This window comes from Penaeus monodon, unplaced genomic scaffold, assembly GCF_015228065.2.
Source record: "Penaeus monodon isolate SGIC_2016 unplaced genomic scaffold, NSTDA_Pmon_1 PmonScaffold_916, whole genome shotgun sequence".
Taxonomy (NCBI): Eukaryota; Metazoa; Arthropoda; class Malacostraca; order Decapoda; family Penaeidae; genus Penaeus; species Penaeus monodon.
In genome coordinates this window covers 11,946-21,585 of record NW_023664503.1, presented here as the reverse complement: position 1 = coordinate 21,585, position 9,640 = coordinate 11,946, and the positions used below count along the sequence as shown (strand labels likewise).

The 9,640-nt window shown below is 37.7% G+C and overlaps 1 pseudogene; it reads right to left on the bottom strand.

The window, feature by feature from the left end:
- Positions 1-678: 678 nt before the first annotated feature.
- On the bottom strand, positions 679-5,650 carry LOC119572022 (annotated as a pseudogene).
- Between the last annotated feature and the right edge of the window lie 3,990 nt (positions 5,651-9,640).

Below are 9,640 nucleotides of genomic sequence, written 5' to 3'. Positions count from 1 at the left end.
TATGAACTCGTAAAATGTAGTAATTTAATTTGTTTACTGAAATGCTCGAATATATGTGAACCAAGAAATTGGTTTAAAACCAAGTGTATGTGTTGTCCAATCTTATGAAAAGGTTTTGTCCCATCATGCTCCTGGAAATGCAGCATGGTCTGCTAATTGCTTTCTACGGCATTTATAGGTTGTAATGTATGCCAATTACAATAAAATTACAGATCTACCCTCCTCATTACAGAAGCCTCACACCAGGGTATCATTGCAAAACCCCAAACCAAACCTAGCCTTTCCTACCTTGTATTTAGTAAAACGCCAACTTACGGTGCTCAACGCTTAAAAACCGACATTAAGAAATGTGTGCGAGGGTGTTTGGAGCGATGATATGCCAGTGAATATCGTCATTTCCCTTTAATTAGGAGCAAGCAGCTGTAACTGGTGTTATTTATGACCATTTCTTATTTCTGAAGTTTAGATTTATCTTAGCTTTTGCTCAAAAATAAATTCATGTAAAAAGTCCTTAACCTGTCCCGTCAAGTTAAGCAATCCCAGTTAGTCTTGCCTTTTTATTTTAGTACTAATACCATGTGCACAATGTTATTATTACCGATCTGGATGTTACTACTCAGACTTTAGAGGCGAAAAAAGGCAAATATAGCAAAGGAAATCCCATCCACATCTTGTATTTTAGAACTTCATTATGTGTGGGTACATTTCTGTTCCTGAGCCGAAGTATGAACCCAGGTAACCGAAAAACATTTTCTTGTCCTCCTCGCTCCTTGATGGAGGAAATTACGTACTTGGGCATCAAGCGCCTCCTGGTCCTTCTTTCGCTTGCTCAGAGGCACATATTTCTGCAAAGGACAGGTTTTGTGGTTAAACGGGGGAGATCTTTTTCTATATTTAAAAGGGGTGGGGTTAACAGAACAAGCTGGATTGACAAGTATGGTTTTTGAAATACATCAACTTAGTTTGATTGTGGGGTTAGCTCAACTATTTGAGAACTTGAAAGAACTAGACTAATACCAATTTTCATCTGATCTGTATTGTATTGTATTATATTAAAGAAATGTACCAAGCCAACAGTAACTGCTTAGCTGAATTTCAATTCCAGAAGGTTACACTGAATACATGCCATGGGCTGGTAGATCTTTAATTTTGGGGGTATGAAATGAGTGAAAACTTCAATGGCATCTAGACAACTGCAACTTGAACTACCTTCGGTCTTCTGTCCAAAGATATCTCCCTCCTCCTTCTTGGAGCCACAGCTCTTTCCTCGTCGGAAGTACCTGTCCGTTAATGTGTTTTGGGACCTCAACCTTGGAGATGTCAAGCTTTTGGCAGTGGCAATCAGTAGATCTGATTGACACGGCGGAGTGGGGCCGGCTTGGATCTAAGGGACCTGAAAGCAAATCCACGATTTTGTAGTACAATTTTACATTACATCCCATTTTTTTTGAAAGTTTAAAAACCTGACACGTACACTAAATACCAATAGACAAAAAGCAAAATATCAATAAAAAACAATGCTAATCACACAACTTTAACTACTACGTACAACAAAAATCATACAATGCACCCCCTTCCCCTCTAACGGACCAACTACTTACCAGTACCAGCACAGGCCGCTAACTAGCCTCTTCAAGAACACAACCTTCTTTCCCTTGTGAACACCAGCAACAATGATACACACAGTGCCTGGGGTTATGGCAGGAACGGAGGCAGCTTGAAGTAGTCCCTGGGTGGGCGAGAAAGTCAACATCGTCCACCTTGGAAATATATCTTACAAGAAACTGTTTTCCCAAGCAATCACAAATACAAAACTACTAAGATACTTTATTCTTCAAAGGGGCTAAAGCACTGAACTTCAAGGGGGTGTATATATACATTAATATTCTCCCTGTGTTTTTTGGGCGTCTAAGACCTCATTGTCCTACATACTTGGGCTTCCTCTTGCTGATGTATTTCTTGTTCAACTGAGCAGCATAGTAGGCTGCCTTTGTTCTGGAGGACACGACGGCATTGCCATTGTTAGCACCCACCATGGGATTACAATGTAGTTCTTCCTCTGATGATTTCCTACAAAAAACAAAGTGTTAACACTTCCATATATCAATCCTTTTATGAGCAAGTTTCATTTATGCATTGGTAAATGACCTCTACGGCCGCAGTGGCGAATGGTTAGAGCATTGGACTCAAGACTGTCACGACGGCAAATCTGTGAGTTTGATGGTTTGAATCACTCGGCGACTCGTTGCTCCCTTGCCGGCAAGGAACTTCACCTCATTGCCTACCTAGCCACTGGGTGGCCAAGCCAGCCCAGGTCATGCTGGTCCCACGCCCGTATAAAATTGAGAGAATGATTACCTAAAAGGTAACACCTGCCACTCTCCGTGAAAGGACTGGGGACCTCTACCATGTACTCCCGTACTCCAAGAGCATCACAACATGAAAACATACAATTAAGTATCATGCTGTGACCACGGCGGCTCAGACATGAACTTACTGTTAAAGGAAAAAATGACCTACTGTTCGAGTGAACATTTCGTTAATACTTAAAACAACCACTTTTAAGACAGTAGATAATTTCATAATAAATGCATAAAAATTACAAGCAGCTAACATCTACAGATAAACCAGCTAATTGCACATTGTGATGCTTTAGCATATTAATCATCACCAGTGATTATTAGTCCGTGATCCGTCGAGTAAACCTATCTAGTGTTTGCCATGTTGGAGGAGTGACCTTGAATATATTTTATCATTGAAAAATTCTACTATTGGACTCGGCCCTCTCCAACCTTTTAATAGGAATTTTATCGAGATGAAATGGTCTCAATTTTGATCAACTTAATTACATGCCCAACAGGGAATCCTCTTTTTTTTACAAGGAATAAAAGGTCGGCAGTTATCTATTTTTACTAAAATTCCAATTATAGTTTTATACAAATAAAATTTCTAGTTATAGATCAAGAAGCATGGTGCCAAACTGCATCAAACTACTAGGTATAAAAGGCAAGGGGGGGGAAGAGAAGAGAGATAGAGAGAGAGAGAGAGAGAGAGAGAGAGAGAGAGAAGAGAGAGAGAGAGGAGAGAGAGAGAGAGTAAACCTTCCTTTCTCACTCCACTCCATAACTCACTCAAAATGTAGAAAAAGGACTTGCTAATGTATATAATGCAAATTGATAATTAGCCTTCATTTTCCAATAAAATGTTGCAACAAGTTACATTAAAAATGAGGACATTACTACCTCAATTTTTGTAATCATGGTTGAGGAAAACCTACAGTGAAAGTATCCCATTTAAGGAAAGCAACATCAAGCACTATGTTCCTTGCCTGCTACAACACATTTTTGAGCCATCCCTTTAGAAACACCATGCCCCTTCATTCTCATCAACTTTATGTCAAGAATAATACTAGGAAGAGCAATAATTTTCAACTGCAAATATAACCCAATAATTTTATTGTCACTTGCTTTATCCCCCTACCCTGGTATATCAGTTCAAGCTTGCAGTGAAAGGTACCTAGAGAAATAGGCTTACAGATTGCAATCACTCCCACTGTTTTGTGGCAGTACTTTAAATTATCATCATTTATGGCCTACTAACTCCATAGCAATGGGACTCAGCCAACCAGCTAAAATTGTTAGTGTCCTGTGAACTATAACCACACACCACTGCAGGAAGAAGGTAGGTGCTGCACTTCAACAAGGATATGTGGGATCCCTGGCCCAGGGAACTGGGCCTTTTTTTGGTAAAGGGGTGTGGAGAACAAAAGCAATTTCATTATTCGTTTCACTTCATCTTGGGCAATCACTCACTTTTCCCCTGAGGGCTCTCCAGGTACTCATAAATATATTTAAAGAAAATTCAATATATTTTGGCAGCTGCCTTGTTGGAGCTCATTCTGGTTAGCTTGACAAAGCGAAGATACAAGTTAAAAGTAGAAGCAACTGAAATTCCTTGAACAACCGTTATACCACACAAGTTTGGACAGATGATTTAGACTACCTTCTTGCCCTTCCTCCAGAATCTGTAACAGCCAGCCTTGAAGGGGCTTCTTGCCCAAGAGGTTCCTTCTGCTTGGGCTTCTTCTCCCTTAACTGGCTTAGGCTTTGCCTTGGTCTTTTGTCCTTAGGCTTTGTACCACTTTGGCTTCCTTTCCCTAAGCAGCTCCAACGTGGTTTTTTTTTTTTTGGCTTGACAGCCTTGGCTTTCACATCCTTAGTTCACTGCCTTTGGCAACCTTGGGTTTGGCAGCCTTGGCATCAGCCTTTGGCTTTTCTGCCTTGGGTTTCTCAGCCTTGGCCTTAGCAGGCGCCTTTTCGGCACATTTTTGTTCGGCCAGCAGGCTTCTTTGTCTCCACCCATGGTCTGGTCAGCAAGAAATATTAGTTGTACAAAGATAACTGCATCTATTCCAAGGAAGATTTTTTATAATGCAATTTATCTTACATCTCTACATCATTTTTGCCTAATTAACCTAAACTTATCTGCTTGCGAGTATATAAAAAATAATAACTATCCTTTCCAACCACAAGATTATGCCACTGGACCTAGAATGTACAACAAAATGGCAGCAATCCTCTAAGCCCTTTCCTATCTGACAACCTATCAAATTTGTTAACAATCACTGGATTCCTCATTATGAAGTGCACATGTAAAGGGTTTTTTGGTCTCTGCTCTGCTTGGCAATAACAGTGATGCAAGATCTGGATGGGGTGGGGAGAGCATAATTATCACTGGGGAGTGGGTTGATTGATAGTTTCCCACAGGCATGTGTACAAGGTACAATCTACTGTAATAGACAGAAAGCTGAAAATAACTTGTCTATGTCATTAGCTTCGCAAGTTGTGTAAGTACAGTGTGCAACATGTAATATTTTGATAAATATTTAGAAGAAATTAAATGACTATCATAACTCACTACACTTACACTCACTAACACAGGAAATATCCACAGGAAAGTTCCGCTTGGGAAATACAGCGATCGGGTGGGAGTCTTTGGGCAAAGACATGGGTTAGGAAAGGGTTTTGATGTCATACGGCAATGTTTGTGGATTTTCCCAGTATTGGCGGGAATATGTACACTATCAGAGGGGTTTGGGTCACTACTAATAGTTTTTCATTTACATAGTTAATAATGACAAAATAAAGAGGCGACTGCATATGCAGTGTTGGACGTTTAATATGGAATATTGGAAGTTTACCATAGCTGTGGGGTGAACTAACGAAAATACTTATAAATTATTTGTGTTTAAGTATTTTGCTTGTTTGGAAGTTTGTCTCTAGAGCTCCATCTTCTGAGGGTTTCATTATTATACCTGCCTAACTATTTCTGCATTACCTTATTAACTATTACAGGAGTGATAACCAAATCGGACAAGTTATAAAACAAAAATAAATTATAAATTAAAAATGGTCCTTCTGGTAATAAGGTGTACCAATGAAATTTTACTTAAATCCCTTCACATGTTTCTTACCCCCATAAAGGATTCACCTGCAATGCATTTTACTCTTTTACACAAGTTTAAAATACTATTAAGGGGAATCCTCATGTGGAAACAGTTTTCCCTCACTATTTGCCCATCATAACATCAAATCTTAAACTCTACGATGAAACAATATCCAAAGTAAAAACTACCCGATGCTAGTTCCATGTCTCAAAGACAGTGATTGTATCTTCATATTATGCAAATAAAAATCAAAGTTGCGTTGATTTCCTTTATTTAAATAGTAAAAGCTAATCTGCAAATTTTACCTACATTGAGAAAGACGAATTGCATTTTACACAAAACGATACAAAAATAGTGATAATCTGATCATATGAAGAATTAAGTTCAAGTGATTAACGCAAACAATTGATTTTAATGCAACCCGACGTAATTAAATGAAAATCGAAGGAACTAAAAGATTATTTTAAGTTTCATTTTCCCTTTGCAAGTTGCGTAAATAAGACCTGACGTTACTCGGGCGAAAAGCATATCCACGCTGGTCGGCCCTACAAGTCGGTTTAAAACAAATTGCTTTTGGTTTTTCTTTTGACTTGTACACTTCCTCTACCACACCCAACTACACCTCTCAAATCCCATAGCACTCTGACATTTTCACTCCGCGGAGGGAAAACTTATTCCGCACTAAACGGAATATTAACTCGGAATTTCAAACCCTCGTGTACTTGCAAAGGAAAGGTTTGTTACATCCAACAGCGGCTTCACCGTTCACTTCCCCCCATATATAATATCTCACACTCATCCTTCACTATCTCCCGTATTATTCGCCATCTAAACACTCTCCAGGGATGCTCACTATCCTCTTTCCCCCTTCAAGAAAGAACTCCTTTACCGATGCAGAAGATATTCACCGATATTAACTATAAACTCGGGCAAAAGGCATGGCCTCACGTTCTCCGTCCGTCCAGAAATAACTCAAAGGCAGCCGCTAGATGGCTCTGCGATGACAACACCTTTGGAAATAAATATTGCCCTTTATTTGTCTCTATGATTGTCTTGTTTTATTATATAGTCATCTAAGTGGAAGTTTATGCGTACGATAACCTAATTTCTTTTGAGATCCGGCGAATCTCCATTGATAATTTTATCTAATATTTGGAACAATCATCAAGAGATGATGTATATAAAAGCAATTCTTCTCGCGCTGTTTCCACCACAAATCAATCTTAGATAAAATAAAAAACAATCTTACAAATAATCCCATCAATATGAGTAATCTATACAAGTTCGATTGAAAAAAATCAAAATGCCATTGCATATAAAAAGACATGTTTACTTCGCCAGCTGATAGCGAGGAAGAGAGAGCGTGTCCAGACTCTAACGCTGTTTAACCTCCCAGACCAAACCAATGCACTGGATGAGAAAAATAGGGCACTGGGCGTCCCCTCGCAGCAGCCAGGCCGGAGGAGCTATAGCGTGGTATGGTCATTGCAAAGTGAGGAAAACCGAAAGACTGCCCTGCCTCGTGGACTATACGGGGTTTACACGCCTTCGTCAAGTGGGACTGGAATGTGGGACAGGTGAAATAGATCTCTGTTAATTGTCGCTTTTTTTTTTGTTTTTTTGTTTTTTAAAAATGGATTTTGAGATGCTGTACGCGTGTTTCGATGAGGGATCTGAAGGATTTGTTTTTTTTGATTGGTTTGCTTGCGTTTGTATCATTCTCATACTCATAATCACACTCACTCTTTATTCAAACCGTACACACTCGCGTAACTCAAACACTGGGCACTCCACACACTGATGCTCAGATACTCGTGTAAACACACAAGCAAGACACTGCACTCAGACACACACAGGCCACACACATACACACAAGGCAACTCACATACACCCAGGCACTTTACAATACACCCAGGCACTTACCTCCACACAGGCACTCGCACACACATCAGGCACTCAACACGCACACAGGCACTCATGCACATGCACACAGGCACTCAGACAGACGCACACACATGCCACTCAGGATACGCACCCTAGGCACTCAGATAGCACACAGGCACTCATACAACGCACACAGGCACTCAGACACGCACAGGCACTCATATACACACGCACTCGATACACAACAGGCACTCAGGCACCACAGGCACTCAGGAACACACACAGAAGGCACTCCAGGACACACAACACACACACACACACGCACACACCACACACACCACACACCCACACACACTCACCCACACACACTCAAGACACACACACACCACTCAGACACACACCACATACACCACACACACATAACACACCACACTCAGAAACACACACAACATACACCACACTCAAGACACACCACAACACCTCAGACACACACACAACACACTCAGACACACACACAACACACTCAGACACAACCACAACCCACTCAGCAGACACACACACTACACACTCAGACACACACACAACACATCAGACACACACACTACACACTCAGACACACACACTACACACTCAGACCAGGCACACTACATCACTCAGACACACACACTACACACACACACACACACACACACCAAACACCAAACCACACACCACACACACACACAACACACACAGAGGCATTATATGTCCATATATACATAGATGTACATTTATAAGGAATAACATTTAATGCTTCAAACACACTTGGTGTTTGAAAAAACTTTCTCTGTGATTTATAGATAACCCAGAAGAAATTGTTTCCTTATCGGAATTAGTTGAAGCTTTTCAGGGAAAAAAAATATATATAAATAAAATAAATAAATAAATAAATAAGAAAAAAAAAAAAAAATTATCTATATATATTATGATATATATATTTATATATATATATATATAATTATATATATATATTAATATACATATATATATATATATTACATATCTATAATACATATATATATATATAATATATATAATTATACATATCTATATATAATATATATATCATATATATATAATATACATATTATATTATATATATATACATATATACATATATAATACAGATATACCTATATATATATATTAGGTACATATATATATATATATAATAGTGTATATATCTATATATATATATATATAGACTAATATATATATATATATAGGTATATATAATATCCATGTACATATATATAGTATATAATATCGATATATATATTATATAATACATATATATATACCTGTATAATCCTATATAATATATAATATATATATATATATATATAATATTAGTATATAAATATATATACATATATATATACATATATCCTATACATGTAGAATATATATATATATATATATATAATTCTATGCTATACACATGTATCATATATCTATATATATATATCTCCTCTATCTATATGTATATATATCTCTCTATGTATATATATATATCTAGATCTTATTGTATGCTTATATATACTTATGTATGTATATATATATATATGTATATATATATATATGTATATTATATATGTATATATATATATGTATATATATCCATGTATATATATATCTGTATCTATCTATCTATGTTTATATCTATATATATATGTATATATATATATATATATAGTATATATATATTTTTTTTTTTTACTTATTTATTTATTTATTTTATTTATATTTATATATATTTTTTTTCCCCTGAAGCTTTCAACTTAATTTCCTATAAGGAAAACAATTCTTCTGGGTTTCTATAAATCACAGAGAAAAGTTTTTCACACCAAGTGTTTTTGAATCATTAAATGTTATTTTTCCCTTTATAAATGTACATCTATGTATATATGGACATATACATGCCGCTGTGTGTGGTGTGTGTGGGTGTGTGTGGTGTATGGGTGTGTGTGAGGGCGTGTGTGTGTATTGTGTGTGTCCTGGAAGTGTGTAGTGTGTGTTCTCTGAAGTGTGTAGTGTGTGTGTCTGAGTGTGTAGTGTGTGTGTCTGAGTGTGGTAAATGTGTGTGTGTCTGAGTGTGTTGTGTGTGTGTCTGAGTGGTGTTTGTGGTGGTGTGTCTGAGTGTTTTGTGGGGTGTGTCACTGAGTGTGTTGTGGGTGGTGTGGTCTGAGTGTGTTGTGTTGTGGTCGGAGTGTGTTTTTGTGTGTGTGTCTGAGTGTGTTGTGTGTGTGTCTTGAGTGTGTGTTGTGTGGT